Source organism: Aphelocoma coerulescens, chromosome 4 (genome assembly GCF_041296385.1).
Source record: "Aphelocoma coerulescens isolate FSJ_1873_10779 chromosome 4, UR_Acoe_1.0, whole genome shotgun sequence".
NCBI lineage: Eukaryota > Metazoa > Chordata > Aves > Passeriformes > Corvidae > Aphelocoma > Aphelocoma coerulescens.
The window spans coordinates 60,628,542-60,647,468 of NC_091017.1; positions in this window are offsets into that span (position 1 = coordinate 60,628,542).

Consider the following 18,927-nt stretch of genomic DNA (forward strand, 5'->3'; position numbering starts at 1 on the left):
AAAGAATTCATCAGCCTACTATAAAAGAAATCCACAAACTGCACATGACCTCTTGATAAAACAACCACTAAAAATCCATTTGCCATTGTAAACCATCCCATTTTACTATGTATTAGGAAAGTCTTTGTCCCAGTGACGACCACACACTATGTCAAATAGGAGGAAATATGGACAGAAATCCTTAACCTATAATTCTACACACAAATATGTGCACACAGTAATTCTGTCTATAGCTAGAGAGAGGAGTTAGGAAATTAATTGATTCACAAATGTAAAGCTGAATACCATATAATTGCTATTTAGAGAATTTAGTGACAGGTAGCCTCATTCTGGTCCTATATAAAGAAGGTAAACTAATTTTGTGTTTTAGTAGCTTACAGACTGTTCATGGTCATAGGCTATAAAGGTAATACTTTATTTGGGGCTGTTTATTTAAAACATTGGGAAAGTTAGACACTCTTGAAACAGAAGATAGTCTAAAGGCATCGCCAAAGAACATGTAATCCTAAAAATGTTATCTTGCCATGTTGATACTGATTTGGGTTGCACAAGTTCTAGTTGTTGTGGACTTAGTCTAGCTCTCATACTACTATCATTTTGCTGTTCAAAAATTCCAAAAAATTATTTTCCATAATCCTCATCCTGAGAATAGACTATTTCTGGCAGGAATTATTGAAAATAAATTCCATACAAATTGCCTGAGAATATTTCATTGCTCAGATCCAGAGTGGCTGACAGCTTTTGAATTTTTTCCTCTTAGGAAATTACACACGACCTTTTAATGCTAAAGTTCATTAGTGCTTGGATGTCATCTTGATGAGCTTCATATAAATGAATGGATGAACAGATAAGTTGTAACTAATGTAATGAGCTTATAGCTGTTATGGAGGTAACTGAAGATATCTCATGGATGATAATTAATTAGAGAATTTTGCTATGATTTTATTTATTGCCAGTCTCAGTTCAGGATTCACTCTCTCTTCTTTAATCTTAAGTGGTGTTTCATTTTTAATGTTCTAGACTGCCATGTCTTTTTCTAGAAATGCAGATACCCAGACATTCTTACTACTCACGGTTTCATTATCAGTTTGTTTTTCTCCTCATTACTGGCACTGACCTTGCCAAGAGCTAAGCACATGCATAATTTTACTAGTGCGATTAGACTCATTAAAGCTAATGGGATTAGTCAAGAAAGTAAAGCTACTTCCGTTTATGTGTTTGTTGTTTGAGATAGTGCTGCTAGAACCAAGATCAAGTCTGGAAGGAATTCGGACTGAACAATAATTATCATTAAATGTCATACAAAGAGAAATTAAAACATTTTTCTCTTGACCCAACCTTGATGTGTGATGAACCCAAGGTGGTTTTACACTGGAGGTAAACAGGGATTTCCTAACATTGCTTTTTCTTCAAAAGATGGCGCTTGTCAAAAATGAAGCTGGTCTCAGAAAACTTTACAAGGTAGTTTTCCAAGTCTAGGATGAAATTTCTAAATTAAAGATAATGAGATATCTCAGCCACCAGCCCAACAACAGAGGCTGAGTGTAACCTAATAGCAGTGTTGTGATGCTGTGCCCTGGGAGACTTTGGGTCCCCCGAGGAATATTTCTTTAATGTGGGGAGATTGAGAGAGGCAAACCCAGAAGAGGTTTCTTCCTCTTTCTGCACAGAAATAGGGAGATTGCACTGAATTAAACAACATAAAGGTGTCTGCTCTCGCAGAGGAATGGTCTCACAGTTTTAACATGGGTTTATACCTTGGGGGTCTTGTGTATAAAATCCTCAAGAGGTGTTTAGGCCAGTATAAAGTGGGGAAAAAGTCTGAAGGATTTCCTTGCCATTACTCCTACCCTACCTTTGTTCCCCATTTCGAGTGCTGCAAGTCTGCTGTTCTTTGACCTGCCAGCTGAAAGCCTCCAAGAAGCATTATAGCAGCCAGAAACACAATGTTTAGAGTGCAGCTGGTTTTCAGCCCTTTTCTTTGACAGCCATCTCAGCTACGGCTGAGAGGGGAGGAGCATGGAGCCGTTATTCCATCCATTCCAAGGAACTTCCCTTCTGGACCGTCAGGACAATTTTATGGAGACTGGTAACACAGGCCAGACATACAGTGGGTGATTGTTAACTCCAACACACACAATTTGTCATTTCTGACCTCTTATGAGCTGCCTAATATAAAAAAATCTGGCCTCTTACTTACAGAATCAAATGTAAACTGCTCTACTATCATTCCAAAAGCATTAAATATCCCATGGCCTTGGTGAAAACATCACTTGTGGACTTTCACCCATTTTATGCCTTCCTTTCAAAACAAACACTTATTTTGGTTTCTGATAAATACAAATGACAAGTAAAATTTATTTAAGCTACAGAGAGGCTATTTGTAGTCTAAAAGTTAAAATTCTTAGTTAATACTGACTCCTGTATCCTGGCTTTTTCTGTGCAGAGGTTAAAAACCAGCAAGTCCATCACTGCAAAGTCTAATATCAGGGGTGATAGATATTTTTAACTGTTACTCACTTTTCTCTAGGAAAGCAACTGATCTATGCCCCAATGCTCACAATTTTATTAACATTGGAAAGAGCCATGTGGTGTTCGTATAGTGTTTAATCTCCATGAAGTCTCAGAGCCCAAGGTTTTCTGATTACTGGCAGAGGAGGAGGACTGGAGTGACAGTTAGGGGTGCGCCGGTCCCTACTGTATATACAGCTGTTGCTGCGCAGGGGAGGGAAACGCAGGGTCTGGCTGCCTGTTCCAAACAAAAAGAAATGGCACATGCTATTACTTCCAGATCATTGCAGTCCCTGCACCACCATCTGCTGGGGGTCAGAGCAGTTGTCCGGGTCGGCGTCAGTCATGCACAAACTCAATGCCTTCCACCGAGCTGTGCCCAGCAGTACATATTTACAAGAACAATAAAGCGAACCTGCTCCCTGGACACAGTCACCACAATGCTCCATCACAGTGGGAACAAAGGGGCACAACGAAAGTTGATATGCATTACAAAGGAGGTTCTCGGGGATCACAGCTTTGTGATTTCAGGCTGTAACACAAATTGAAGGGAAGAAAAACTGTCACCAATAAGCCCAGACCTAGTGATCATTGTATTTGTAATTGACACAGCATTGCTGAAAGGGTGCCTGGGTCTCTGTGTTTCCCCTTTTCCTAATGTCAAAGTCATCTGTAGAAAATAGTTAAATGGGAAAAGCTTCGATGATAAATATTGAAAACTTGGATATGTTATTCTGTAACAGCAGCAAGATAATCTCTGCCACTTATTCCAGCTTGTCCATGCAGATCACTTTTCCTGGGGCTTATGCCATGTGCTGGAGTGAGATGTGGAGAGCCCTGACTGACATAAACTGAACAGTTCCTGGAAACTGGATGAGTACAACTGTGTCACTGTGATGTTGAAACCAAATGAGCAGTTTTCGCATCTCTTTGGCCTAACAACAGCTAGTGAGTAATTTATTTCTCCTGCTAAAAACGGCTGCTTCACCACCACTGGAGTGACATCAGGCATTACTGTTGCTGCTGTCCTGCACCCTTGGCTGAACATAAATGCACAGGCATGACACCCTTGGGGCCTAGAGCTCGAGGTGGGTTTCCTGGCAGTATGTTAAGACATAGAGGTAAAAAGTACAACCCTTCTTTTTTGGTCTGGGCTGGCTTGCTGCAGAGCTAAGTCCAGTGTTCTGGTGCTGCATCAAAATGGAAGCAGGGGAGTAATGGAACTCCGTGCAGAGCATCTGCATTGCTTGGGACAAACTCAGCAGCATTCAGTTGAGTTTATTAGTTTGGTCTCAGCATCAGCACTGTTAAAACAGGCAGGAGTACCAGCATGGGGTGAGAGAAATAGGCAGCAGTTCTGGAAAGCTATAAAAAGGGCAGGTGGAGCTGTACCCAGAGCATTTCTTAAGTGAGGCTCATTGCCAAATAACTAGAAACTATGCTGTACTAGCAAAAACACATGAAGGACTGCTGTAGTCCCTGCCTCGCATAGCTACAGTGTCTGTCACAGCACTACCACATACATAATTGTTGACATTTCATCTGATAATTAGTGGTTTTGGCACAAGTAAACACACTCTTGTTAGGTCCTATCCTCAGTTGCTTTTTACTAAGCATCACTCGTCATTTTTGCATAAAACCTCTCTAGTCCACGTAATGTTTGACAGCCTTCTTGGATGATTTGCCTGAAACATGATACGAAAGAGGAGACCTCCAAGTAGCTGCACACACATGTCTTCCAGACTCCACCTTCCTGGCCTCACTGGCACCAGGACACCCCAGCTGCTGGAGCCGCAGAGCTGGTTCTGGAGCCTGCGAGGGCATGCAGAGCAGCCTTTGCTTGTTTTCTTGGAAAACCTCACCAGCTCAGTTACATATCTGTACTTGGAGGACACTTTCCCTGAGCCATTCCACACAGAGCTGAACTCCACGGGTTTGTACTGCAATTAGGCAGGCTTTCAGCAGTGGGTCAGAACTAAAAGAAATAATTTTTTTTACCATCTGGTCCTGTGGAACTGAGTTTGAAGTAAAAGTTGCAGAAGAGTAGTCAATGTGGCTTAGATGCATTTACATAATAAAATGTATGCAACGTGTAAATAACTTTGGGAAGGAAAAGGCAGGGGATGGGAAGCTGGCAGAGTGGCTCTGTGAGGATATTAGTAATAAAATGAAAGGACAGAAAGCCTTCAACCTGTAGTAATTGATGTAAATCTGCTCCAAATGTGTGGGGACTGAAAGTCATTTCCATTAGTAGTCCAATGGAAGTGATTGTCCTGTATGTCTAGTCCACCATAGAGAGGTGATACATTGTGGAAATATCTCATTTCAGTGCCTGCTTGCACCTGTGCTGGAGGCTTTATTCTACCAGCCAATGACTAGATTAGCGAAGAGAACAGACTGGGTTTCTCAGTCATCCTTCTGGACACAGTTCAGATATTGAGGAACTTGTTCTAGTAGAAGGTGTCTCTGCCCATGGCGGGGGGGTTGCAATTAGATGGTTTTTAAGGTCCCTTCTAACCTAAACCATTCTAGGATTCTGTGATATTCTTCACATAATGCCAGGGAAAATTAGAACTTGTTTCATGTATTCTGCAGGTAAATAAGGGACTTCAGTATTCAGGAGGAACTTTACAGGCCTTGTGGTCACTAGCAAATGTAAACCACAAGAATAGATACATTCTGACTAATAAAATAAGTTTTCTGATAAAAATAAAGCTTTTACTGAATAAGCAATCGAACAACTATGTTGGTACTCTTGTTCTATGACAGGTTATCTCTGAACCATGCCCTTTTAGTGGAATATTCCTCCTCCTCAATCATATTGTGGCATACTTAAATGCTGCCCTGGATAAACCATATTCTTAACCTCTGTTTTGTAAGTCTATCATTGTGGGGAAAAAAGAGTTCAGTTATTTTTCTTAATTTCATCATTAGATGAAATGAATCTATACCGTGTCCAGCCCACTGGCTATCCAGTTATGCATGCACCTTAGGAGTCTAATGTTGAAACCCTGCAGCATCCAGAGGCTGAGTGGAAGCTTTTTTGTTTGGATACTTAAGTGGGAGATGAGCTGCTGGGAAAATCTAGCCCAGAATAACAGTTTAACTTTTTATATGGCCTCTTTTGTTTCGTTAACATTACCCTTTATCTCCAAGGTTGTAGATATGTTTTTATAAAGAGTATTTCTGCGAGTTACCAGACCTCTGGGCAACATAAATTCAGCCCAGATCAGGCACAGCGTGTTGAGTCACACAGCACACATAATACATACACATCAATGGCTGTTCATGCCAGCTTTATTCTTTATGCTGCGTCAATGACAACTATGGGAGAAAAAGTGACATTTCATCAAACTCAGATTGCACAGAGGGAAGGCTTGGCCTTTTTGAACAAATTTAATCTTTTACCTTCAGCTGTGCCAATTGAGTACACTGCAAGAGACAGTGAGGTTTTTGATGTGGGATTAACTGTTGTAACTTTGCATTTACTGCCTGGTGGAGGCTTGTCCTGATTTTTACCCCCAGACCACTTATGTGCTGTTTCTTAACATATCTGTCTTGAACTCATTTTCAAATCTACTAACCTGTCTTCTTCCAACCTAGTCTCTGAATTGCGTCTGCAGTAATGTCTCCCAGTTTCTAATGCCTAGTGGCCAGATAAATGACCATTAGGAAACAGTGGCTTCATAAAATACAATTATGTATTTTTATGAATGCAATGTTTTAGTGATTTACAGCTGGCCTAGGGCATATATATGGTTATTGTGGACTTCTGTTGCTTTTGTACTCTATCCCTTCTCACTGCTTACTCTACCCACTTACAGCATTGTATTTTAGCCCCTTGAATTTGCCTGATTGAAGAAGTCTTTGCAGTGGTATTTCCTAAGTGTGATACAGGAGGTTCCTCAAACATACTGGAGATACTTAAAACTTCATGAGGGAGCAAAAGCTTTTAATATTTAAATATGTTCCCATTGTTTGTGGTGTTATTATTTTTGTTATAGAAATCGTCTAAAAGGAATATTCAAGGGGTTGTCTTGCCTTAATAAACTTAGGAAACTTTTGTCTTGTCTCTTATGTTGATTACAAATGGAGCTGAAATTACTCTGTTTTTACTTGCACGTTTTAAGCCATTGCACTGTGTTAGTGACTGAGTAGCACCTCGCTGAGCAACAGAACTGTGTTCCCTCAACTTGAATACTGCTGCAAAAGTAGCACAAGAGAAAAATGTCTTTAAGGTTCTACAGAAACTCTGGCTAAGCTGCAGTAGTGGACTGGAAAGAGATGTTGCAGAGAGAGAATCACGGAAGTTAAGGAAAAATTGGTAGAAAGGCAAAGGGAGAGACTGTTGCTTCAGTAAATAGAGAGAGGGATGGCTGAGCAGACAGCATCAAATTGCTCCCCATCTCTGTTCTGGCACTTGCAGATCTATTGAAAACAGGCCAGAAGGACATGCTGAATTTGTTTCTCCCGTGTGCCAGCCTTTTCTGCAGCAGCAAGAGAAACCAATCAGTGCTGCTTCAAAAGCAGCTGGAAACTGAGAAATCCCTGGTCCCCCGCTGCCTGGCAAGCAGCAGTACAGGGTCTTCTCAGTTTCCAGCCACTACAGAGGCTCCATTGACAAAATGTGTGCGGCATTTGAAGGAGCACAATGTGACAATGAAAGAACCTGAGGGAGACAAAACAAGGAATGGGGAGAAAGGAGGAAAGGGGGGAGAATTAAATGGGAATGAGGGAGCAACTGAAGACAGGAGGACAAAAATCAAAAGAAAAATATGCTAATCATGGCAAAAGGGGCAATAAAAATAAATCATCCTTGTCATATTTGACACCTCTGCACTGGTTTATCAAAGAGTATAGTTGTGATAGGAAGACTAGAGAAAAACAGGTAAAACTTTACTAATGTTTGCTTTCATTGCCTCTCTGACATACAGACATGCTTAATTTAGTCCCCTACTTTCACAAATACTGCTGTAAAGTACAGAGTGACTGGAAGATGCCAGATACCACACAGGGGACCACGTGGCATTGTGAATGGGACAGGTCCTAACCTCATCCTCTGTTTCTGAGAGAAGCAGAAAGATTTAAAGAGCCCTGAAAGTCAGAAGAATGGTGCCTTACTGTTGTCAGAACAACCTGGAGAGAAAAAAAATGCTGCCCAAAATAAAGCCAGGGAGCTGGCTCATTTTCTCCTTTCCCTTGTACTTCATTGCATCGGCTACGGGAATATGTAGCAGAGTGGAAATCAGAGTATCACCAATAGCTCAGAGCAAAGCAGCATGGCCAGGTTTTATTTCTTTTACCTCTGTCTGCCTATGCATGAGGTAGGGCATCCAAGATGGGTACCAAGAGCTCAGGGATGTGCCTGTGGTACATTAATCTTCCAGCTGTTCCCACTTGCGGTGCTTGTTCAGGATGAAGGGAGATCTGGGGGTGCCAGAACTGAAGTTAGTTACAAAGCAACTAAACTGGAAGCGGCTTCCCAAATGTCCTCACATGGCTCATGGAGTTTTTAGTTCATGTGTCCAGCCCAAGCTCCTTCAAATTAAAATCCCCTGAAACATATAGGGGGTGAACACTGTGTCTTCAGCACCAACTTTTTCACTCCAGATAGCTGCTCTTACTTGGAATAACTTGGTAAGGTAACATGCAAAAATGAATAGTACTTGGGAAAGAGCACTGGCATCTACAGATTTTCTGTGAATTCTTTGTACTTTTGGAAAGGTCAGAGAAGTGCACCATAAAAACCGAGATAGAAGAATAGCACTGTTGCTGTTAGTTTCAAGAGGCAATATCAGTCAGGAACCGAGAAGGGGGTAAATTTTGTATTGCCCAAGTTGAAGATGGGTACGCTCAATTTGTGTACATTTGCATGAGCACTGCGCTGTCATAATTTTAAATGACTTATCTTTTTAAGCAAAGGAAGGCTTCTGTCCTGGTGACAGGAATTTTGCAGTTAATAACACCTTCTTAAAAAATTCTCATAATTCAGGTTTAAAATAAAATGCTTCCATTTGCTCTATTAGTTTGACAGTTATTTTCAGTCTTGAGAAATTATTCTTCTAAAGTAGTTACTGCTGAGGTTTAAAAAAAAAAATCTGTTTTTCCAAAGCAAACTTAATTTGAGCGTGACCCATGGCATCTCCACAATCCCTAGTATTTAGAACAGTGATCAATTTGTCTTTCTCTGTAGGAGTAGTAGGCAGTGTAGAACTGATTTTTTGTGATATTTTTATTAGTGAGTTCCTCTCTGTTATAATTTTGAAAGAACCTACAGATGCTTTAGAAGTTGTAAAATGAGACCACCATCATGTCTGTCTGATCAGGAATCACCCATTGTGTAGTAGGTTAAGAATGAGATGGTTTTTATTTCATCTATTCAGTTCATGTATAGTAGATCAAAATTGGTACCGTATTTTCAAATTTACTATTTCAGATTTTTGTCATCTAAGTTAATTTATAGCAAAAGTATCTTGCTTCATCTCTAAAATCTTAGCTGCATTTTTTTTGTCATAGGAGGAGGTCATAGCAAGGGCTGTAGAGGAACTACCAGCATGATAAACAAACACATAGAGATACCTCTCAAAATACTGGGCAAAAAGCTATCATACTTTCTGAATATTTTCTGCCTTTTTATGTTTGTCTCATGGACTGGGTCTGATTACATTAATGAGTAATTCATGATAACAGAAACAGATCACCATATTGAAGTAGTTAGCGCTGAGAATCAGTATGTTTGTTATAAACATTACAAGGATTTGAACTTCAGTCTGCCTTTAACTTGATCCCTTGGATTGGCTCTTCTCACCATGCAAGCTGCCCTAAAGCTGCCCAAAGGCCCACTGGTTGGTTTGGACTCATAACACCCTCGCTGGAGTGCACTTCATGTGCACTGAGCAGAGCTTCTGGGTTAGTTCCCTGCGAAGGGAATTCAGTGCTTCTGTGCACCAAAACTGCTCTGGGAGCTGAGCCAGTGTGCAGTAAATGGGAACAGTCAGGGGGTTTGTTGCAAAACTGCATTGCTGTTCTGAATCAAAATGGTAATAGATAGACAACCATATATATTTTTGTGACTTTGGGAAGGCATTGCATACTTTTCTCTTATGTGCAAACTGAGCAATTTGCATGGTAACACTCAAATGTGTATTTGTATACTTCTCTGGCTAGCAACCTCTGGTAAGTTCTGTGTGTTTGATGATGCAAAGAGAAAGCAAGCTACGCTGAATCATTATGTAAGCAGAGAAATCCTTACATGTGTTCTTTACATGCAACTCAGAATAGTAGATTTTATCAAGTGATAAAAATTGTGGTTTTCACATAAAAAATATGAAAAACTGGTTTCCTAGGTTCAGTTCTCCAAGAAAGAGAAAATGATGGGTTTGCCAAATCAGGAAAACAGATTAATTTTCTGTGATCAAAGAAGACCCGGTGCTACACAGGTTTTCTTAAGAGTGCATAAAGAGTGAAGAAAAAAGTCTGGAATCATGTAGGCTTCATTTAAAGCAATGTGCTTGGTATCATATAGTACACTGAAGTATTGATCATGAGATCAGAAGTCAGAACTTCTGTATGCTAATTTTGACTTTGTCAGTGATTTCAGATTTTGTCAAGTCATTATATGCAGTTTCCTACCTGAGCAAAGGAATGTTAATGTTTAGAAGAGCAGAAGAAAGAGTTCAATACTTAACAGTTTACCTTTCTCATTTCCAGTTTATTTATTTGAGTGAATCAGTATTTTGCTCTTAAAAGGCTGCTGAATTTCATTTACTACTGCTGGCTAACTTTTTGCACAAAATGTTTTAATTTTGATTAGTCATATTCATTTGTGTAATTTCAGTTCCTTGGCTGGATTGCTAGAGCTCAGACAAGGTTCTTCTGCAGCTGTTGGTGTAAGTACAAAATCTAATTTCAGTTAATTCTTGCTTATATGTTTTTTGCATTTGTTCTCAACAAATGATCAGGCACATTTTGAGTGAATGCATATTTCCAGAAAGCCAATAGAAAGGAAAGTAAAGTAAGTTGTAAAAAGCATTTGATTGCTAAAAAAGATAATTCCTACAGTAGTCTACTCCAGTGGCTTTGTGCTAATGCTCTTGAATTTCTTCCACTGGGGTCTGATCCATAAAGGGATTTGGTTACTTAAAATAGCAGTTATGTCCTAAAGTTCTTAGTATGTGCTGTTAGAACTTCGTCTCAGCTTCTGTTTAAGCTTAATAGAGTACGCCCATGTTCACACCTCAGATTATACCTGCAATTCGCCTTTCAGGCTTTACTACCTGCCCAAGGGAATGGTGACACCTGAAACGATAGGCACTGTAGGAAATTCAAGCAAATGTGCTCTGCTGCAACCAGTATGCCTGAGCTCACTGAGAGCCTCCTTATTCTGACCTGGGGGCTTTTTTTGCTACCTGTGATTGTGCATTTGCACATATCCAGAGCTACGTCTGTCAGTTTGCAGGTTCCTGCTGTAAAGACCTGACAGATACACCAGCTCTGGTGCAACAATGCTGGGGCTCTCCAGAGGGCTTTGTTTTGTATGAGTGCACAAGCAGGAAAGATTTCGCCTTGTAAGAGGCTACCATCCACTTCTGTGCAATATCCATTTTGATCCATATTCTTGCGAATAATATTTTGAGGATAGTGTTCCAAACTGTACATTTCCTGTCCCCAGATGAGAGGCTAAGTTTGCCTAGAGAGTTGGAAGATGCTGCTTCCTGAGGAGCTGTCGGTCAGCTGTGACTCCAAACTCCTGGTATGTCACACCCTAATTAAAACCAGCTTCTAGAATCTTCTTTTTCACTCATGCCTTGAAATATCATTCTAGTTTAGGAAACTTTCAGACACAGTCATGCTCAGCTCCTTCCTGAGTCTGAGAGAACTCAAACCTATATTCATCTGTTGGACATCCTCTGCCTCTGGGCACCTTATCTCCCTTTCTAGTCCTGGTCCTAGGACAACGTGAGTGTATTTGTCCCCTCATAAGGAGATACTTTTGTAAGTTTTCCGCCTCAGTTTTGCAAAATCAAAAGTTTCCTGATGGTCTACAGATAGCTTCAGATCTAGTTTTTAATCTGAACTGGAGGCTGTCCACAGGAGTGTTTAGACATAAGGTCTCAGTTCAAAACACCAAAACACTGGGAGCTTCATCTTCAAGGTGTTTCTGATTTTCTTCTTTTAATGAAACACAAAAAATGTAAAGTATCTCCCCTTCCACCCCAGGTTTATGGCAAGAGCTGCAGGAATTACCACAACTGCATGTCTCAGATGTTTTTTTAAAATTTTAGCAGACTTTTAAAATTTCAATTTGGTCATATTTTTAAAACTTGATCTCTAAAGAAAGCTTGCAGAACTCCCTAGTAATTATTAATGGGTCCCCTGGTGTATCATGGAGATCAATACTTCTTACCCTCAACCATTAACCATTACATCACTCTTAAAAGTGAGTATAAAGAGACAGACAGCTCAGGCTTTTACTTTAGCACAATCCATACAGATTAATTAAAAAACAGGCCCAGTACAAAATTATGCGAAAAGAAAAAAGTCCAAAGCATGAAAATAAGCCAAAAAAAGAATTACATCATTTCCTTGTATCTTCCCTAAGGACAAGGAATTGGAGAGTATGAGTCAGTCTCAAGAAATGAAATAAAAACAGCCCAGCTTTTAGTGACTTTTTCTTGTTCTTACCTTCTGGAGCAGAGCAGGCCATCCAGTACAAGCAGCAGAAATCTGGCTGCCTGACAGGTTTTAAAATAGGAGTGAAGGTGCACTTGTGGATAGCTTGGCTTTCTGGTTTGTGACAAAATGCAGTGACCAAGAAAAGTGGACTTGAATATGGGGCAGCATGGTCTTGTGGATACCCCATCTCCTGCTGCTTACAGTCAACTACAAAGTCAGTGTGTTCTACAGCTATGGGTGGAATATTTTCAAAGCTCTCTGTAGTGAGAACATACATTACATGTCCTTTTGGATGCTCTAGCCTCTTCTTTATACCTCTGCTTTCCAGTCTGCAATACAGAGGTGCTGTGAGGATGAAGCAATGGATGACTTATAACTACTTTCTTTGTACAGGGACAGCACGTTTTGTCTGTGACTTATCACTTTGGCATATAATTTTACCATGTATTCACCTTGCTCTCTGTCCAACATCACAGTTTCAAATATTCTGCAAATTACATTTAATAATGAAACATATTTTCCTGCTTAGTAGTTCTGTGAGAATTATCTGGAATATTAATGAGCTTTCTACTGTGTCTAAATGGTATTGTTCACTTCTGCTTAAATAAAGCTCAGGATAACAAAGGATCAGCTGTTTGAGCCAAGGGTTCATTTAACATCATCATTTGTATTTCCTTTAAAATCAAGAGTATTCACAGGGTCAGTGTCTCCAAGAATACTTTGACAGCATAATTCTGTGTTGTTCACATTCTTGAAGAAAACAAAAAAGGCAACACAACATATATTTTGGTCACACTCTCCAGTGCCTGTGAAGTCTTTCAGTGATCAAACCTGATAAGTTTCAGAACTACCCTAGAGCATCCTAGGTCAGAGTTTACAAAGCAGAAAGCTTAGTTACCCAGCTCAAGTTTCATCGTCCCCCTGTCCCTGAGATTTCATTTCAGAAGGAAAAGATTTGGGGTGTACTTTTGCCCATATTTTAAACTTTTTTTTTTCATTTTTGGTTTTCACCAGTTATTTCTAGTCTCTTCTGTCTTTTTATATCAAGTTCTGTCCATGCTCCAAATAGGTAGTTTGGTGAGCATAAAGACATTTAAAGGGTTTAAACCAAATTAAAAATGTGTGTAGAACTGATGGAAGAACATAAGATGAGAAAGTGGGAAAGGCTTACCTGGAAGCATACATATAATTTTTAAAAATTGTTTAAGATCTAACCCCTCCCCCTCGCCCCGAGATTAATTTGACTATATCACAATCTCAGTTTTCATTTAAAAATAACTCCCTCTGAAGAGATATTGATGTCCCTACTGGTGCCTGCATGTACAATGTGAAACAATACCTGTGAGCAATGCTGATGTGCATCATGAAGTTCAACAGTGTTCAGTAGCTTCAGGGCTCCCTGACAACTTTATCAAATGACCCCATGCACCAGGATGAGAAAAATATGAAGACTGTATTAAACCCTCCAAAACCTTGGCTTTTGCAGTAATGATCTCTTTGCCTCTGTCAGCCTATGAGGGGCAAATGGGAATGAACCATGGGATGGGTGTGAGAAGCCAGGACCATGCAATTTTTGTGTCATGCTGTGCCTTGGGCAGAAGCTCCCAGTCATCTGACCCTGTCCTCAGCATCTGTTTCCCCGAATTGCAAATAGTTCCATTACCATCATGCTGTTTTATGTCCTGCAAATGCAAATTTGCCCTATGACAGAACAAGTCCTATGTCTGATGGAGATTTCGCCATCCCGTATTGTGTGCGTGCAGGTCCTGCGTAAGACTAAGAAAAACCTTCTGATGTGTACTACTGATTGTTTACATATGTTATCAGAGGGAAAAAAAACAGGAAAGGAAAGCTGGCAGCTTACACTGCCAAGAGACCTGGCAGTGGCTATAATCACATTTAGATCATTTCCAGTCAATAGGCTTTGTCTTCTTTTTTTTTAAAAAAACCCTTCCTAGAAAGTTGCTGCACTGTTCTTTTTACTCTGTTACAGTCAGTCCAGAGGAATACCTGCAATGGCTCCTGTCCTTACAACCAAAGCAGGCAATATCAGGAGATGTTTCCAGAGAGAAGGTGGAAGGTGTGGTAAGATACTGTGCTTTATACAAGTTCAAAATGTGTAATGCTACTTGGAGCTGTGATTATGGTTCTGTGTGACAAAGGTCTTTTAGTGACAGTGAAGTCAGGGACTTGTGGTGCAAACAGAAATTGATGCCAAAAGAAGATGAAGTTTGGAACCTGGGCATATTTCTCATCTTCAGGTCAATCTCCATGATGGGACTAAAAAATATGAGCACTGGAGGACTGGGACTCCAGCTGCCTGAGTCTAGGAATTGCCTGTAGTAGAGAGAATGGTTCCTTAGCCAGCTAGGCCAGAAAAGCTCACAGCTTCTCTGAAACAAAATACTAGAGGGAATAGATACCAAAGAGAGTTTAATTAGTGTCTAACTAAGTGTGTTTAAATCTGTCTTCTTTCAACTATTCTGCATCCATTCACATGTACATGTGATACTGGAAACTTTGTTACAGTGAAATAAAATTGCAAACTTACATCAGCATCTCAAGTATACAATTACAGCTAGTCCAAGCCCAAGCCTTGGGAGTCCTTTACTATTAATACAAAACTGTTCTCATAGGGTTAAGCATTTGGGGACTGAAGATTGCAGTTTTTGAAAATGCTGACTCATTTTACAATAATGGCCTTAATATTATCTCTGCCTGAAGAGATACAACATAAGCAAAAGTAAACTTTGATATCAGCATAAATATTAGACTTTCTATTAGCATCATCCAGAGAGAAAAATAGGAAGTTCAAATGCATCAAATGCAAGCAGTCACAGAGATAAGGAGCTCTAGTACGAGTTCTGTGTGAGAAGATGCAGTGTTACTGGAATCAACATTTCTTCTGACATCTTAGTCATCAGAAGCACAGAGATGGCAATGAATGCTACAGAGGAAGTAGGGCAGTGATAAAATCACATCCAGTATCAGATTCCAGGTGTAAAACCAAAATAGAAGGATTCTTTTCTGTATGCATGTAGAAAAGTGACAAAAGCTATCTGCTTTTGACATCTAAATGAGACACACTGATGACTGAAGTTAGCACTGAGGACTAGTTTTACTAGGTTTTACTTTCCCTTCCCTAGAGAAGGGAAGACCAAATAGCACCTATCAGATGCTGAAGTAGCCAACAGGTTATAGCATACACTCCTTCCTTCTGCCCCCCATGGTTACTTGGAAATCATATATTGTAAGGTCATGTCAGAGGTTCTGGCTGTTAGGTCACATGCTCCAATACAAAAATGCAAGGCATAAGAAGTTGTGAATGACACAAGAAAAAACAAAGTAATACTTGTAGGCTGAGATATCAAAGGAAAACCACAGCTGAAAAGGAAAAAAAAAGCTGTGCTGTCAGAACTTGGTGGAAGCTATCATCTTCTGCTGTGTTTTCCTTGTGAAAGGGACAAAGATGTTTTCTCCTAAAAGCTGGCAATAGTAGGACAGATATTGGTGTGCAGAAATTTCATATTCCAGACCAACAGAAGTGGAAAAGAAAATAACCTTGAAATAAATGGACTTTCATGTCCAAATCTCCATCCAAAAAACCTAATTCTGGTCTGAGCTACTTCAGATAGCAGCAGTCATTGGTGCCTGACTCTCAAACATACCCCTATCTGTGAACTTTTTACAGGTTTGGGAATAGGGTGAAAGGTTGGATGCGCTAATTCTGGTTGAGGTTACCCTGGTTCCCCAAAGCAGGCTGACTTGGAAGATTTTTGAGTTTAGCTCTTCTGAAAGAACTGTCTGACTTCTTTCCAGGAGAAGAGTGAAAGTGGACCAACACTGTTAATCACAGAGAAACCATCATCTGCCTTGACTTCACACTCACAACTCCTGCAAATGTCAGATAGACTGTGGCTCAGAGCCAGCACATGGTAGTGGCAGCAAGAACTTCTTTCCACTAGTTTCTTTAATTCACCATTTCCCTTACAGATCTGAAAAGAGATGAATCAAAACTAATTGCTTGCTTAAGAAGTAATACTGACTAACTCATTAAACTTTGTTGTGGCACTGGGCACAGGCACTTGAATGGTCTGGAAAATATGAAAAGAATTGGCTGGGGAACAAAATCAGAGCTGATACATGGCAATGGCAGAAACAGAAATAGAATCTATATAATAAAGGCAAATTCCTATTGAATGCCTCTTTGTCTTGCTTTAAGGAAATACAGAGAAGCACTCAAGATGTACAGATAACTAGGCAGCGTTTCCCCCTGCAGAGCTCAAGGAAAGAAGGAAATGCTTCAAGGGTTAGTTCCTGACTATATGGAATATTGCTGGACTGAAAGCAGTCAGCTGGAGTTCATCCTGATAGTCCCCCAAACCATTTTATCACAAAAATGTACTGTAATCAGTAAGAAGCAGTCACAGTATTTTCCCACCACGTTCATGCTTTATAGGCACATGGGGGAAGGGGAAGAGTGTGGGGTTCATGCTGCATGTGAATGATGAGCTTGGTCCATGTTTAAAAAATGTTTTTTGTGGAAAGAGAAAAAAAAAACTATGGTTGCATGTGAACTTCAGCTTTCCTCCTGCCTATTGATTATTTGTTCTATTTGTTAGGGCAATGTTGCTTGCATAGTTGTTCATATGTTGCACCAAAGGAATAAAGATGAGTCAATAAATGGATGGATGCTACATTCTGTAATGTCTTTGCATCTGCTTCCACTGCTACATTACCAGCTGGGGAGAGACTTTAGAAGCATCAGTCCTTCTTCACAGGCTCATCACTAGCTTGGTGAAGACAGAAATTAGAGAGGTAGGAAATTAGAAGCAGCGGAATATTATACTTTCAGAGAAACTTACATTGGCTACTTTCAGAGATAAGGTTATTGATTTGGCCTTCAAGCAAGATCCACAAGAATGCAGTTTTAATATCTGCTTTATTTTTCTGCCAGTCTGGGTCTTAAATTGAATCACTGTATTTCAGTGTGATGTTATGTAATGTTTTTGATATACATATTTTATTGTCTCAGTGTAAGGATACAACTGTATCATCCTAAAAATTAGACACTTTGTGCTCCAGCTTACTTTGCAGTTTAGTTTCAGGAGTACAAGCGCTCTCAGTTTGTATTCAGTTCCCACAATGGACTGCTTTACTTGGGTCCTTTGAACAGTGACATGGAAAAAGAATTAATTATAGTTGTACTGAAGTCAAAGGCAAAATAACCCATTGAGGTTTCTTGTTCAGGCAAGTTCTTAGACTGTTGTCCTTCTATTAGTTCACTTCCAGCTGACACATGATATATAAATAGTTGTTAACGTGTGATGACCCAGTTATTAGAAAGAAAATCTCAGTCTTGGCCATGGCAAGATAAGTAAGATGAGTAGGAAGAGTTTTTATCTTATTTTGTAGCATTAAAAGTCATAGGATTGATGGCATCACAGCAAATTATTTTCTGGCATATTAGACACACATTTACTAACTCTGTGAAATTATGATACAGTCTGAAGCATTTATATTTTCCTCTTACATAGTGTGTCTCTATGGTCAGGATGGAAGAATTGATTCAGAGGTCAGCTAGTCAGTTTTTTTAAAAAAGTAAGTAAGAAAACGTCTATATTTTTTTCTACTCTGCTCTTGTGAAACCTGACTTGGAGTACTGCATCCAGCTCTGGGGCCTTAACAAAAGGACATGGTCCTGTTGGAGCAAGCCCAGAGGAGGCCATGAAGATGATCAGAGGTCTGGAGCACCTCTCCTATGAAGACAGGCTGAGAGAGCTGGGGTTGTTCAGCCTGGAGAAGAGAAGGCTCTGGAGACACCTCATAGCACCTTCCAGTACTTGAGGGGGGCTTAAAAGAAATCTGGAGAGGTACTCTCTACAAGGGCATGTAGTGGTAGGTCAAGGGGTAATGCCTTTATACTTGAAGAGGTAGGTTTAGATTGGATATCAGGAAGAAATTTGATACCATGAGAGTAGTGAGTGAGCACTGGACCAGATTGCCCAGAGGAGTTATGGATACCCCATCCCTGGAAGTGTTCAAGGCCAGGTTGGATGGGGCTTTGAGAAACCCTGGTGTAGGGGAAGGTATCCATGCCCATGGCGAAGGGGTTGGAACTTGATTATCTTTAAGGTCCCTTCCAACTCAAACCATTCTGTGATTCTTTGAAATCTGTCAGACCTGAAGTGCTCTTTCCTGGTCTTGGTGGGCGGCAGAGGCATTGCTGTGAGGTTTCTGGCTAAGAGCCTGTGGTCCTAGAGCCCACAGTTCCAGAACACCCCACTGCCCAAGCTGTCCCTGGGGCCAGGGGGTATTTGGGATCCTACTCCAGCCAAGACCAAGGAAGCCTTGAAAGCTCTGACTTTTAACTTTATTTTGGCCTCCATCTTTATAGCAGTCAGCTCACAACCCCAGCTCAAGCCAAAATTTGCTTGCCTGCCAGGTGTCCTACCAAAGAGGGGGCTGCAGTGCTAATTCAGGGTGACCTGGGCTGAACATCCCAGGGTTTCCAGGCTCCCAGTCCATGGGGCTTTAAGGATTACACCGCCATTTAAAGATACACCTCAATCCAGTTCTAGAAGGCTCCAAAGCTGACATTTGCCTGAACATCTAGCATTGCCTTGGTTTCAGTGCTGGTTTATCTACCTTCTGCAATTAGAAGTGTATAGGTTTAGATGATTCTGGGGTGCTATGGTTACCAAACAAGGAAGCCTCTGCAGCCATTGTGCTGGGTCAGAT